Source organism: Netta rufina (genome assembly GCF_964035555.1).
Source record: "Netta rufina genome assembly, chromosome: 12".
NCBI lineage: Eukaryota > Metazoa > Chordata > Aves > Anseriformes > Anatidae > Netta > Netta rufina.
The window spans coordinates 16,528,061-16,543,432 of record NC_140135.1 but is presented as its reverse complement, the minus strand read 5'-3'; positions in this window follow the sequence as shown (position 1 = coordinate 16,543,432).

Genomic DNA, 15,372 nt, shown 5'->3' with positions numbered 1-15,372 from the left:
GAGAATTTCAGGACTCTCTGGAAATAAATAGGAGCCTGACAGGCTCAGCAAATGTTCATTTACTTTTTGCACTCATAGAACATCCAGCTACTCACCACTAAGAAACCACTAAGCAGATATTATGTACGATTTATACAGCAATAACAAGGGGATTTGTTAGTACAATTCTGATTGTTCTGTAATGAAAGTCTAATGAAACTAATAAAGCTTTATCACAACCTCCAGGGATCTTACCAGAAGCCAGAAAGAATATTTGAATTAGGTTGTGGGAGCTCTCCAGAAAGTCATGAGCAGAACAGATACTAAAGACAGACCCAGTAACATACAGACAAGTATATATAATAACAATTATATAATCAGCATATGCTGATAATCAGAAGACGGTATTTATATCAGTGTCTTTTGGTTCAGGCTATCTTGAAATGCTAGAACTATTTCCCATCTGTAAGCTTCCAAAAGGCATTGAGAAGTTTTAGTTTGATACAACTCCTCTACACTGTTGGTTTTAGACAATATTCTTTCTTCTCAGGAGTCTGATATTCATAGACAAGACAGTTGAAGAGGACAGCAAAAGAGTAACAGGTAAATTGCATAAAAGGAAAGTCACTTCCATCTACTGTCACAAGTATGAACAAATATAAAGATCTGTTTTGTCCTATGCCCTGCATGGACGTATGTTGAAAATGAGTGTATTTGTCTGTCTGAAATTAGGCTGGTATAATGTGCCATAAAGGAAAATGTCAAGAGATGTTTATTTTTGGATGTGTGATTCAATTCAGTCTGAACCTGGAATAGAAGTATGGCAAGTTACCCAGTCCTGGCACCTTCAAAAAGTCATCAGTGAACTGTGCAGCCAATCCTGCTTTAAAGACAATTTGTTTCTGGTAGGGTGACTGGATTTAAGAGGCAGAACCGGGCAATACTCCATCAACTGCCTGCAGGAACAGACAGATGAAGTTCAAAAACTAGAAAACACTTTACAGAAACATTGCCAGAAGCTGAGCTTTGGGAACTGTGGTCAGGGTTGCTTGTGGAATATTACAGGGTGTACATATGTTTGAACATTAAACTGTATCAGTACAGCAGTTGCAATGATGTGGCTATATGTCACAGTGGCCATGTCACTAATGGATGAACTCATCAAGTGTCAGGTGCTTTACTAGGCTTTAATGCAACAACACCCAGCATTTGCCTCTAGGATAGTTCCCACACCTGCTTAATCTGATTCCTGTTCCTACAGCTTCAAGCCTGCAAAGACAGAAGGTGGAAGGCAGGCATTAGTTCAGCAGTGGGGTTACTGCAGTAGGACAAACAGCTTCAGCTCCCTTCTCTGTGTAACTAGACCAAACTACTCACACAGCTCTACACTCTTGGTTCTTCTACAATCCTTTACACAGGTGGCCTACCTGAGGTGATAAAACACAAGTTTGTCAGAGAAATGTGTGATGGGAGTGTGTGGGGAGGGTGTTCCTCTTTGGAAAACCACCTGATGGTCCTCTAGCTCCCTTCAAACACTTCAGTGCATACTGCCTACATTTGTTCTGCTCCTTGCAGCGGTGTCAGGGAATTTGCAGCCCTTATGCAAGCAGCTGGCTACATCCCTCGGGCACAACCTTACAGTGCACCTTCTACTCTGAAGTCAGGCAGCTCTCTCTCATTTTTGGCTTGATCTACTTACAAACATTTCCTTCCCCACATCAAATTCCAGTTGGTATCACCAACAGAGAAATATGGTATATCCAACCAGGCTGTTTGCCCACAACTAAAGTTTCCAAGCAAGTTTAAAGGGCTAATGAACACATTTAGTGCCTGCTTCACTGAAGAACCAAGTGATGGCCATCCATTAGAGTCATTCTACAAACCCATAAAGAAGCTTTGTAATAATAAAAGCCAAGCGTGTTTACATGTACGTGTATTCCTACCTTCTGCATGCTGCCATTTAAAGATACAGCTATTATGATATGCTTAGTAGAAAGTACTGGGGAATCTATCTCCTCAAATTTGTTAACTGTCCTTGTTACTTATCTCAATAAAGAGACAATAATGAATGAGCTATATATATTTGGTCTGGTTAGATTATTATTAATAAATTTCAGTGAAAAAAATGGTTGAAAATCTAAAATTCAATAAAATACTCTTTCTAATCTGAATCAACAGAAAGCAAGTGAAACATTTTACCTCATGTTGAGCAAGATGTTGGCCAGAATTAATGTTGAAGTAATGTCTTTGTATCTGAAGAAATGGAATAATCCTTATTTTAAGTAAGAACAGCCAGGTACTCTCCCAGAAGTAAAGATCCCACTTCAGGATAAAACATTGAATCTGCCTAGACTCTGAAAAAAATACTTCAAAGGGCAAAAACATTGGTAAGAGTTAATATTCTGTGTGAAAAGAGGAAATCAAGAAGAGAGACTCTGAAGCATAATCTTTAGAAACTATGACAGCAGCTTAAGGAAAATGCTGTCTTGCAAGGGAATTCCTTAGGAAGACAAACTGAGACTGAAGGCTGAACTTTGTCACCAAGTTCACTTTTGATGCACTTTCACTTCCTTAATAAGCTCCTTTAATTACTAGTCTATTTAGTATATTATCAATAATTTAGAAACCGAGAGGGAGATTCAGTTCTGGTGTGTTGTGTTACAGGTTTTCGTGTTTGTTTTTTTTTGTGGTTTGGTTGGGCTGGGTTGTTCCCTCCCTTCTCCCCCCTCCCCTCCCCCCCCCAAATATAGCTTGAATAAATAACATCTGAAGCTAATCAACAGGCTTGCAAAGTCAGAGCTTTCAGTATTACCTTCGCAAATACTTCACTTGCCTAACCTATTTTTTGCAATACCATCAGGGTAACAGAATGGACCCCATTTCACCTAAGCTGGCCAGAACTGGTGCAGTACCCAGCAGTAAGCAAGGGCATTCTCTGCAAGAATGTCACAGTCACTTACTAATACAGAGATTTTTTCTTTTTAATTTTTCTTTTCTCCATGGGAAATAATTAAATGTAATGCTACCTTACTTGGAGTGTTCACATTCTTTTCATACCATAAAAATACTGCCAACCTGAATTATACAAAATATACTTGCATATTTACCAAAATATTGTATACCTGCTTCTCCTTATCAATATTTAGTTCTCATAAGAGATATTTGACCAAGCATGAGTAGGATACACTTTCTTTGGCAGTGATAACCATGCATTTTTTTAAAAAATCCATTACTGGATTACAGCACAAATCAGTCCATTCTTAGTTTACTTGTTAGGCACACTAAGTATTTGCAATCTTCAAATCATTCAAGGAGAAACAGCTCCATCTAAAGGTGAACAGGCTGCCGATTCTCCTGCCTTGTGTTCACATTAGCTATGTCACAAACAGCAATAGCAGTAATATGTTTGAAAAGTTGGTCAGTGAAGGACATATTGAAGGACCATGTTGTTCCAATAAACTGAGGGGATGATGATTTCGCTCGCTGAGCAGAAACTCAACACCAGAAGACCCATGTTATCATGATCCCTTATGTATTAAGTGACTTCTGGTTTGCAGCTGAAGATCCAACATTACACACAAACGGCAGTCTTCAATTTTGAATTGATTTTATTTTCCAAACAAGAACCCTAAATCACATCTAATTGCTCCATTTTTAAACCTATCCAGAAGCAGAATGTTGTTATCCCTCTTAAATTTTACTGATTTGAATGGAATTCCATTTCAGAAAAAAAGACCTTTTTACTTGCAAATATACGATAACTGGTATTGGAAAGTATTCAAAAAAAAAAAAAAATTGAACAGCTTTCAGGAATACATTCAGGAAGAAATTCTTAGCCGTAGTCGTGCTCATCTCTGAAAAACCCTAGTTTAGTGGTTAACTACTTTCACTGTCAATGTCTTTTTACTATTTTTTTAGCATATTATGAAGTTAATTCTCAGATTAGTATAACTGCACTTCCCAGCATTAAAATTGAAAAGTTACATTTTACTCCTCAATTCACAGTACAGTGAAGTGTACTTAGCTAAGCCAAGAACAAAACAGGACTTCTTTTTTTTTTTCTTTTAATGCAACTCTAAGAATATTCTAATTTCTAAAGGTTTATTCTAATATTCTAAAGGTTTCTGTATTATTTTTAGCCTCTCATATCTATGTAATCCTGAGAACAATTTGTGCACACTGTCAAAGCAAAAGCAATTTTTTAATAAAGGAATTCACAGAGAATGAAATACTTTGAGACTACAGCCATAACTACAATCATAATTGGCATTAAGTTAATAATGATGCCCCAAAATAAATAAATAAATAAATAAACAAGCTTCTCCAAGCAGAAATCAAGAAGTGTTAATTATAACTACGTAGTGTTTATTGAAGTGCTATTCTTAATCTAGATAAAGCATCAGGAAACAGAGAGGAAAAAAATAATTCCATTCTGGGTAGCAAAATATTCCTAGTTATGCCTGAAGCAAACTCAGCAGTAAAAGTTCTGATTCCTATACAGGTTTTATTATAGTTCAGTTGTATTGAATGAAGGACTGCATTGGATCTACCTCTTGCCTACTCTAGAACCAACCAACCATTTTATTCCATAATTTCTACAGTAATATTGATTAAATATATTTATTTCCTATAATTTAAATATTTTAATTCAAAAAGTAGTAAATTCAGAGATAACACAGCCAATAATGAAAGTTCTATTGGACATTTCTTTGACTAGACATATGTGACAAAAAAGACCATCCCAATCACTTAGGGAGTACCAAAATTATCAAGTTAGCAGAATAATTTTTTGTCAGTGTCTCTGATACCCATTATACCACCTTTCCTGGGTCATCCTGAATTTGTGCCCCTTATCTTCTAGAAGCATTCCTAATATTTCTCTTGTATCACAGCATCATATTCTCACAATCTGATCTCATGTACTAAATTCTTCAGAGCAATTCCTCTTTATCTTTTATCCTTGGGGGGACGGCTGGCTTTCTTTATACCATACAGAGGGTGAAATTTAAAGTCTGATGACACAGTACAGTATCAGTATCATACTGATTAACCATAATAGGGATAATAGCAGCACCCAGAGGCATCTAGGAGTCCAGTGGGATTAATTCCAAACCATATACAGTGAACAAGGTAGTAATCCCTGTAAGACCATCCTATGTTTCTCATAACTGGCTTATGATTTTTATTTTATTTTTTTTTTGCATGTTTACTCATGTAGCCATCAGTTGGCACTTCCTGCATATCATTTTGGTCTACGTCACGGAGGCAAAGATGTGCATAAGTTATTACAGTCGCTCTCTGTTAACCTATTCACCTGCAGCACTGTGACCGTTATAAACAGAATTTTAACTACAGACTCACCTTACCTACATGCATTCTATTTTAAGAAGGATAACAGGAACAACACTATCACCCTAACATCTTCTGAACAAAAGGTTTAAACTTGTTGTATTATTTAGTACTATTTTGGAGATGACAACATTTCATCTGTCTAAAAATAAAAACTCATCCAAACAAAAGAACTCAGCAAAAATAACATTCCACAGAACATTATTTTTTATTATTATTATTATTATTATTATTATTATTATTATTATTATTATTATTATTATTATTATTATTATTTTGGTAGAAAACAATTTAGGGTTTTGGGGTTTCTTTCAGATTTTCCTTCACTTTCCATTCTATGACTGAAGGTAAGCAGCAGGATAGCTTTCCCTACAGTGCTCCCTATACAGCCTGCCATCATCCCGCTCACATTATCACAAAAGACCAGAATGGCCCTGCTGGGTCAGAACTATCACCTATAAAATCCAGTACTGTGTATCCAACTAACAGCAGCAGAGCAGAGAAATAAGATTTGGGAATAGAACTGTTGGCTTCTATATTCTCATCTGAAGCTTGAGGCATTAACAAAATACCTTCTTCAAAAATCAACAAAACATAACAGATTAATTTTTGCTTGTTTGTTTTACTAAATAGTATAAATCCTTCAGATTTCACAATTTATCCATATAAACCCAACACATTTTGATATACCTAGTTTTGTTCCTTACAAAATAGTATTCTGTTCACATCCTGTTTTTCACAGAACTCAAAACATTCAGCAGTGGTTTTATATGATTCTTGTGACAAAACAATCCAAAGCAAAGAGCTAATGGGTCCAGCCTAACCATTGCATTATATACCATCTGTAACCCAGTGAAATGGTATACAAGAGACATGGACAATGAAAGCAGAACTGTTTATTGATCTGTTTCATCTCTTTTATATACCTTCCATTCCACATATATTCAAGAACAGTTCTAGAAATGTCTTTTTTCTATCATAGTGCTATCCATCTATAATTGTCATTGCATCCTTGCTGCTGCTTGTAGTGTGAATATGACAAAAGCAAGTACTATAGAGAATGGTTGCACTATTTTTTCTTCTTCTTACTATTATTATTAGCCTCCATTTATTTTCCAAACAACTGACAAAGCAAAACTGTAATTCTACCATGTCAGTAACAAGAACACATGCTTTTGTGTATCACTCTGTAACCCTTCATTCCATCAATGGCTGTTCTTTGGCAACCAGTATGACTTGCTAATAAATGTTAATTCTCTTTTGTAGTAGCTGTTAAAGATAATCATGTACTTTCTTCTCTCTAAATTTATCACATTGGCAGAAAGCTCACCCTGAATACTGAAAAATAGTCAGGATGGTGGTGCTAGTGTCAGAATTGATCTAAATATTTCATGAAAATACAACTGTGTTTAAAACAACACAATAAAATAAATCTGAGATAATGTACTCTGGAGAATTTTTCAAAGAAAAATTATTGTTCTATTCTTGTTTCTATTATTATTCACCAGTTCTGTAAAAAATTAGTAGCCTGGAATATTTGTTCCATTAGGGCGGGAAATAATCTTGATGATATATTAGCAATAACAGGTATGCTTAAAGTTTCTGCTCTCCCTCTATGCCTTAAATTTTCTTTAGATTTCACTATTTGTCCAACCATCACTAAATCAAGCATTGAAGCTTCCTGTCCCACCTGCTTCTGCTAGAAGCAATGTAGGTGAAGGCTCAGGTAGACCCCCCAACAAGCAAGCAGCAACATGAATCCTGCTGCCTCCCCAAAGGCCAGTATTCCCCACAGGCCACAGCCAGGGTTTAGCCTCATAGGTCAGCCAGGAGAAAGAAACTTAAGGACTCAGCTGTGCTAAAAAATCTTCCTTTTTCTATGATGTCACTTTCCCAGCACAGCAGGGACATATTTAAGATTAGCAAAGTCATTTTTGTCTTGACTGCAAAGATGCGTGAAAGATTGTAAAAGCAAATGCCTGCTAACAAAAAACCAGTCCTTCAGGAGGAGCCACTACTTTCCTGCCTCTTTCATAATCCCACATTTGGACCAAGCTGAACCGTAAGATCATAAATAACTTCTTTTCAGATATATTTTTTCTCCTAACTCATGCAAGTTTAGAGTTTAACTTCCCAGCTCTCTCAATGGGGTGCCATGTAATCCAACAGTCTTTAAAGTAAGTCCAAAGATATTTAAAGCTTTACGAATAAAAATATGTAAGTATTTTAGAGGTTTATAAATCAAAAAACTAGTAATGTGTTCTAATGCTCTTAAAATGTTTTATGGCAGAAAAAAAAATACTTAAAAAGCTTTTCTGAAGTATATTTTTTTCACTCTGCAAGAAAAAGGTTTTGAATCACAATGTACATTTATCACGGGTACAATGTGGTACATACAATTGCAAAGTAAAACGCTACCAAATTATAAAAATAAAAACAGAGTAGCTGTTTAATGAACAGCAAGATTAAATAACTCATTTCATACAAACTCACAGTCTCAACCCAAACACAGGTGTATTGACTGTAAGCATTTCTTCCCTGTTGAGCAACATTCTGAAAACACAAACTCCATTGCTATTATAATACATCTTACTATTATTGTCTAGACAACAACAACAACAATTTATTTTAAAACATTTTGTTAGAACTGTTCATGCTGAACCTAAAACCAGGACCATTTTAAGGGTCTGGACCTTTATTTGCATAAAATATCATACACTTTTTAAAAATAAATCTTAAGAAAATTACTTCTCTTGAAAGAGAATCCTAAAAAATCGTTTGTATAATATTTGCACAACGCTACGTTTTCTACACTATGTCCATACTAAAAATATCTATTAAAATAATCTGTGAGATAGATCAGTAAGAAATCATAATATTCTAAGAAAAATAGCAATTTAACTGCTTTGAGGAAGTAAATTCCCACTTGTGTAAGCATCAGGTTGATGGAGAGTTAAATGTTGAAGTTATTTGCCAAATAAAGATTGACCACCTTGAATTCCTTCCCTTCTGTAAAAAAGCCTGAAATGGGAGATTTGCTATGTGACTAAGATAATATACTTCAGCTAGAAAAGTAGTAAATTTGTGACCTAAGGTGCTGAGCATCAGAAAATGCTCACTTACAAAAGATTTCAACTCTGCATGTAATGAGCACTACAACTAGTCAACATAATTGTAATCAGTAATAAGAACTGTCAGAAAAGGGAATGAAAACTGGTTAAGGGTTTTAGTTCAATGGTAGATAGTCAATTAAGATGAGATTTTCACCTGATCTTGATTTGTATCTGATTTTTATTTGACAGATTATTATCTTGTGAACTTGCTATCCATTCTAGAGATCACATTATTTCAAAAACTTAAAATAGCTTTCTTCTCTTTTAGAAATCAGAACACATTTGCTTCTACAGAAAGAAAGAAAAAAAATAGATTAACCTGGGCTTTGACAGTGAATTCATGCTTCATTTTCTTATTTCTTCTTGAGCTCTCCTGCTGATCCCACACTGAGTTAAGGAACCTTGATTTTTATAGGCTATTCAATTCCATTGAACAGTAGCCAGATAGCATACTGTGCACACAGTCTGCATAAAACATTCATACATCTGAATTAAAGTCTTCTAGTCATTCCTTTTATTTGGTTAGCAATCTTACTTCAACACATTATGGATTATATACACCAAATCCAAGCTTTTATTTATTGAACAATTCAGAACAATACAGAAAAAAAAATATTAACTCAAAAGTAACCAAAGCCTTACTTCTAAAATGAAATGAAGGTGCCACTCCACACATTCAAGTTTGGCTGCCGAGCCAACAAGGTCAATTATCCCAGCAACCTAATTTAATGTCTCCTTCACACCTGAGACGACAACCTACTTAACAAATTTAACCTAATGCCATTTTTAAGTGCCAAAATAAAGTGATTCTGCTATTATAATAATTAGAGAGCTACAATCAACTATTGTGTTTTCAGTTGTAGAATTGACTTTTTTGTTGTTGTTTGTAAACTATGCTTTGTTCAGAGTATGAATGTACATTAACCATTACATCATTACTATTTTCTTTACTCATTGTTAATGGGCATAGACAGATTTCAGTATAGTAAAATGATTATAATTTTTAAACTGTTGTTTCGAAATAAGTTGCCTTATTATTTCGAAATAATTTGCCTACCCTATAAGGTAGGCAAAACTTTTAAGGACCTATCTTACAGAAGAGGACTTATCCCAGTACTCTGTCCACTCATACTGTGGCTCTGACTGCAGAAACAGAAGCAACAGCAGCAACAGCAGCAACTGGACAAGTTATAGAATAAACTTATTTTATTATAGGCTACATTGTTTCAGGGGCTTTTGAACATCTCTTTTGCCTTTATTGCCATATGTCCATATCAAACATTTCATTAGGTTAAAGATGCAGGGAGGACTCTCTATTTTCAGGACTCTGTACTTAATTCTGACAATGATATCTCAATACCACACAGCAGGGAAGCTTCAAAATGACAAAGATCTATAGTTTTACAGTATCTCATCCATCATCATATGCTACTTCTTAAAAAAACTGTCTAATGAAGAACTATATTTTCATGCATCCAAACTTCATCAGAGATTCAGACATAATATACGGACAGAAACATCTAGAGGAGCTCTGCACATAATTTTGACAATGGATTTTGCACATTTTTCTAATGCCAACAGAAAGAATGTGCTTTCAACATAAAAATTAACATTGCCTCCCCCCAAAAGGATGCAGAGATCTTTTAATTTTTAATCACAGAATAAAATACAGATAATTGACAATTTAAGATCTAATAGAGCTTATTTAATCCTTCTTGTTCTTCAAAGGAGAGTAATAACTAGCATGATAATTTCATGTTACTGGACAGTATTATTTTCTCATTCATAATATAAAGCAGAAGATGAACAGATTTTCTATATTGAAGTGAGTCTGTCTCTGAAGAATTGATGGAAATAAATTCAAACACATCATTACATTAAGTAGTATTACAGCCAACATAGGTAAGTGTATGTTGCCTTGTAAACTATTTAATCAGAAAAAAAAAAGGACTCAGAAGTACAATTCATGGCATCCTTGCCTTCTTAAGCACATAACAATAGCTCCATATTTTCTGTCTTCAGAGGAAAATACCTGCATACTTGCTAAAATGTAAAGGCAAGGGAGCATAGAAGCACAGTCCTGGGAGAAAAATATTACATCTAAATTGATATATATAGAAATGAATAGAACAGAAGAACTGATTTTTATACCTTTTTCACTTTACCAATGCCAAAAGAAATCATTATTTCAGATAATGCAGAATAATTCATAAGTCTAAAAACATAAACGCCAAACATGAAAAACAAGGATACTGTCAAAGCTGTCCAGTACTTTGATAGCTGACATAGTAGCAATATAAACACATTAGGAGATGAATTAATTCTACAAATTGATTACAAACGGAAAACCCTTTTCTGGGTTAGAAATATTATTGTAACAAAACAGGGGTATCACCTTTACCTATGTACAAGGTGCAGAGATTGATCATTCTGCATATTTGGTATCTTTATCATAACAACTGTCTGTATTAACCTTCTAACAAGAGTCCATGGAAAAGATTCTTATAAGTGTTTCAGAGAAGTTGGTCTTACTTGTTTTCTGAACAACCATTCCAATAGATAGCAGTTCATAAAAAGTCTGATTAAAAGCAGTATGTCTAAGTATTTAAAGCTGTAAGTATTTGAAATCACTTCTTCGTTCTGAAACTGCAGGGCAGCTGACATTTCCTTCACTCTCTGAGAGTTCTGGAGGAAAAAATCTTATCAAAGAGATTACAATATTTCACTAGGCCTTGATCACCTCTTACCATGAAACCACCAGATGATGAATGAGGCTATTTTTGTTCTTTTTTTTTTTCCTTATGTAGAACTGTTTTGACTACAATTTAAAAGCTGTCTCTGTGGGACATGTGTATAATAAATTCCGTGTAAAAAACTGTCATTATACAGAGTATTTTTTGCCTTTGATATTTCTTCATTCAGCATATTAGTTAGAAATATGCTGTTTTCTTATCAATAAATCAAAAGATTTAATAAGAACTTGACTTTTCTTACACTGAATGTCAAGCATAAATCATAAAGTAGACTATTTAAATAAGTGATTTTGCTTTTTGTTTGTTCTTTTGTTAGCCTTTCCTAAAAGTATCATCTAGGCATCCAATATGAATCATTCTATGGATATAGAGCTTTAAAAATAATAACCACCCTCCCTACTTTTTGCAAATTTTGCAAATTTTTTATTTATTTACTTTTTTTTAAAGAAATATTAATTTGGGAAAAATATTTCTTACTGTGCATTGTGCTAGCACATTTAACTCTTAATACCTGGCATACTGTTCCAAGAGCTATAAGTGCAACTTTACTGCATTAGCCCAGCATTTCTAATTCCCTATTGCTGTAACTAACATTGGAAACACTCTGTTGCTTATAATGCCAGCTTATGACTCTCAGCACTTCCTTTGCACAATTTGAATTTAGAATACAACCAATAATGACAGGGCTTTTTCTGTACTTTCCTAAAATGTAACAAGTTCTCAGACTGGGAGAGTTTTAAAGTTTTTGATACTAGTCAGCTATCATGAAAATTCTCTACATATATAATTAAGGCAGTATCTTTTACATCATGGTATTGCAACACTCATAACATCCCTTTTAAATTGAGTACAGTGTATTGAAGACCTGCAGTAGAGTTACGGAAAAATATTGACAGAAGTCTCAGTTATAGCTTAACCAAGGAATCAGTGAGCCCTGACTTTACCAACTTTCTGTCCAGATACCTGAGAACTTGTACCTTAGAATATTCTTATTCTAGTATAAAGCAAGGAGTGGGCATATCTGCCAGGGGCAATTCTGAAGTGATTTATAAGCTTTCTATGCTTGAAATGTTATTGTAAACATACTTTAAAAAAAAAAAAAAAAAAAACAGTTCACTCATCTATTTATACTTCAGAACACATAAAGGGTCTGATGTTTTCTATGTTAAACAAACTCAGAGAAGATTTCAAAGCTACACAAACATTCTCAGAGCTCTTCTTTTCCTGTAAAGGATGAAGCTTTACAGAGAAAGCTCTGAGAAGTGGGGTGCCAAGAATGGAAGACCAACATCAAAGTCACACAATTCTTGGTTAACAGTTGATTCCCTTTCCTCATTGCAAAATAGGGTTTCTTACAACTTCAAATGAAATACACCTTTTCTAAATGCTATTTTTATCTGTCAAATATACCTCAAGTATCTGTTTGCATACATTTATTTTACTTACCATCCTAAAAAAAAAAATGCAGTTCAAAAACTTCAGAATCAGAGTCCCACTTCTATATATGAAAGATGTAGTAGATATAGATCTTTTTATATATGCAGTGGCTTTTGTTGTTGTTGTTGTTGTTTTCAGAATTTATTACATATATAGACAATTTTCCAGATGGTGTTTTGACATGATGGTAGACTTCATATTTTATGGATACATTGTTTCAAAAATTTAGCCTGACTATTATATCCAGACAGAAAATATACTGTATATATTGTGCACGCAGCACAATGAAGCTGTGTTACTGCCAGTTTTGACTTGGAAAGACAACAGTAAAATTTACTCAGTTTCTGATAAGAGTTATGTATAGAAAATGTATTTCTTTCAGGGTGTTAATCTACACATAAGCTATTCCTTCCAGAGATTGCTGACATTCTGTAAGAAACCTCTCCTTATGACAGTGTCAATTACAGCACAGCCATCCTTTAAAATCTGCATACATATTGAAAAGAAACTATTCTCTGAAAAAAATAAACTTCTCTCTTCTCTGGAACACAGAATACATCAAAAATAATTATGATAAATGACTCCCTAGACTTCAAAGGAAAACATATATCTTTTGCAAATGCAGTTCTATCAGAATTACTTTTAAGTTCTATTTACAACAGAACCTGCACTTGAAGCTCTAACATTGTAATAAGAGATGAAATAAACATACTTTTCTCATAAAAAAAATAACTTTTTTTTTTATTATTATTATTATTATTAGAAAAAGTTAACTAATAACTAGAGCCACTCCTAGATTTGTCAGTCAACTAATACCAACAACAGTATCATCCAGGGACAGTACTTCAAGAACAGCCTTTCTTCAAAGACTGTTTCTTATCTACATTAGATAAGAAAAGTCTGTGAAATAAAGAGATACTATACTCTCTTAAGAGAAAAATTCTATTTTTCTACAACATGCCAGCTGTGTACACACCCATCCTTTTCTTTAGAATATTAATGTTATAATAATCCTATTGCTCTAACTGATTTAAAATTTGGTTTTATTTAGATCTGTTACACAACAAAACCTGGAAGTATCATAATCCAGATGGAATTTATTTAAAAGACAGTCCAGAGATCAAACCTCTGAATTAATCTGAGTAAAGTTACACCTCTTGGATGCTCTCCGATGCTTGCTTTTTAGTTTGCTGATAATGAGGAATCCTTCACAAGCATGACTCATCTGATCCTGCAGTTCCATGACCTTTACTGATGAAAGCGTGTTCCTCTATTACATTCTGTGTAGTTTCAGCTTCCACCAAAACCTATTATACATGTACATTTCTTCACTGAAGTAGAGTGGACTTGGTGTCTATTTAAAAATCACAGGCGAGTCATAGCTCTTACCTCACTATTCTAAACTTGTTCCTACTGTTTTCCATACTTAAACCGCAGCATCCATACAACAGAGAACACTAAAACACAGTTTTTGCCTACACTTTGCATTCTATCCAGAATTTTACTACCCACTCCCAACCATAAATACACATGTTCAGAAGAAATGGGGTAGGAATCTGATTAGGGTTGCTTTAAGCAATTTTGGGGTTAGAGGTCAGTTACATGAATATTTCTGACATTTCCATACAACAAACTTCTCACAGCTTGAGGTAGTCATTTTCAGTTTATTCCCCCTTTCTTGTATTTCAATACAGCCAATCCTGCCACAAACTCTTTAAAAATCAAATTTTCTTTCTAAGTGTTAAAACTAAGGCAGAATTTGGTTTGAGCACAGCAAAAGCCAGAAACTTAAGCTCAAGGCAAGGAAGAGTAAGATTGTTTTTGTTTAGAGATGATAGTAAGAAGTAAACAGATGAATACATTTTTAAATTTTACCGACAGTTCATAAACAGTAATAATATGTTTTCTTTAAAAGCAATTTCTATGGTATTTCTAGACCTCAATAATACCTCTAGACTATCTTTCATTTCTTTTGCTGTTGAAAAAATATTTCTCTTACACCTCATGAATCATTAACCCAATGAGACTATATTCAGTTTTAAAAGGAAACAACCGTTTTCAACAATAGTAAAAGTTTGATATCCATTCTTGATGCAAGAATTTTCAACACTTTCAAAAATATAAGTCTGAAGCAGTAACTAAGATTTAATCACAAGAATAATAATTCCTACTAATAAATAGCAATCAGTTCAACTAGATCAATAAACCATCTCAGAGGATTAATACACAAACACGCACATGAAGGACAAAGGTTAATGATTTTTGCAACTATACAAGTATTCATTAATTACCAGATGGATTGCCTAATTTTCTACTAGCTCAGAGGTAAATTTAAGGCTAACTATACCCTAAATAGTTGGAATATCTTACCACTGACATCAAATTATACAAAATCCTCATTACATGTACAATAAAGAAAAAAATAATTAAAGATGTCTGTGTCCATATCATATTTCAAAATAAATGAAAACAGGAAGTGTAATTACTCAAACAGCTCATTTGCCACATGGTGAAACAGGAATACTCAAGTATTTGGGGAAAAAAAATTAGCTAATTTCATTCTTAGAATTAATTACTGTGTACAGCTCATCTACACTGTTTTCCAAGCATTAGTTAATGCCTTCTTTGTAGTCTCATGAAAGATGAATGCTGATTTAAGTGTCACATCTGTTTTTATAAGGTGCCAAAGAGGTTAAGTGACTGTGTGTAAACATCCACTGACAAACATCACACAAATTACT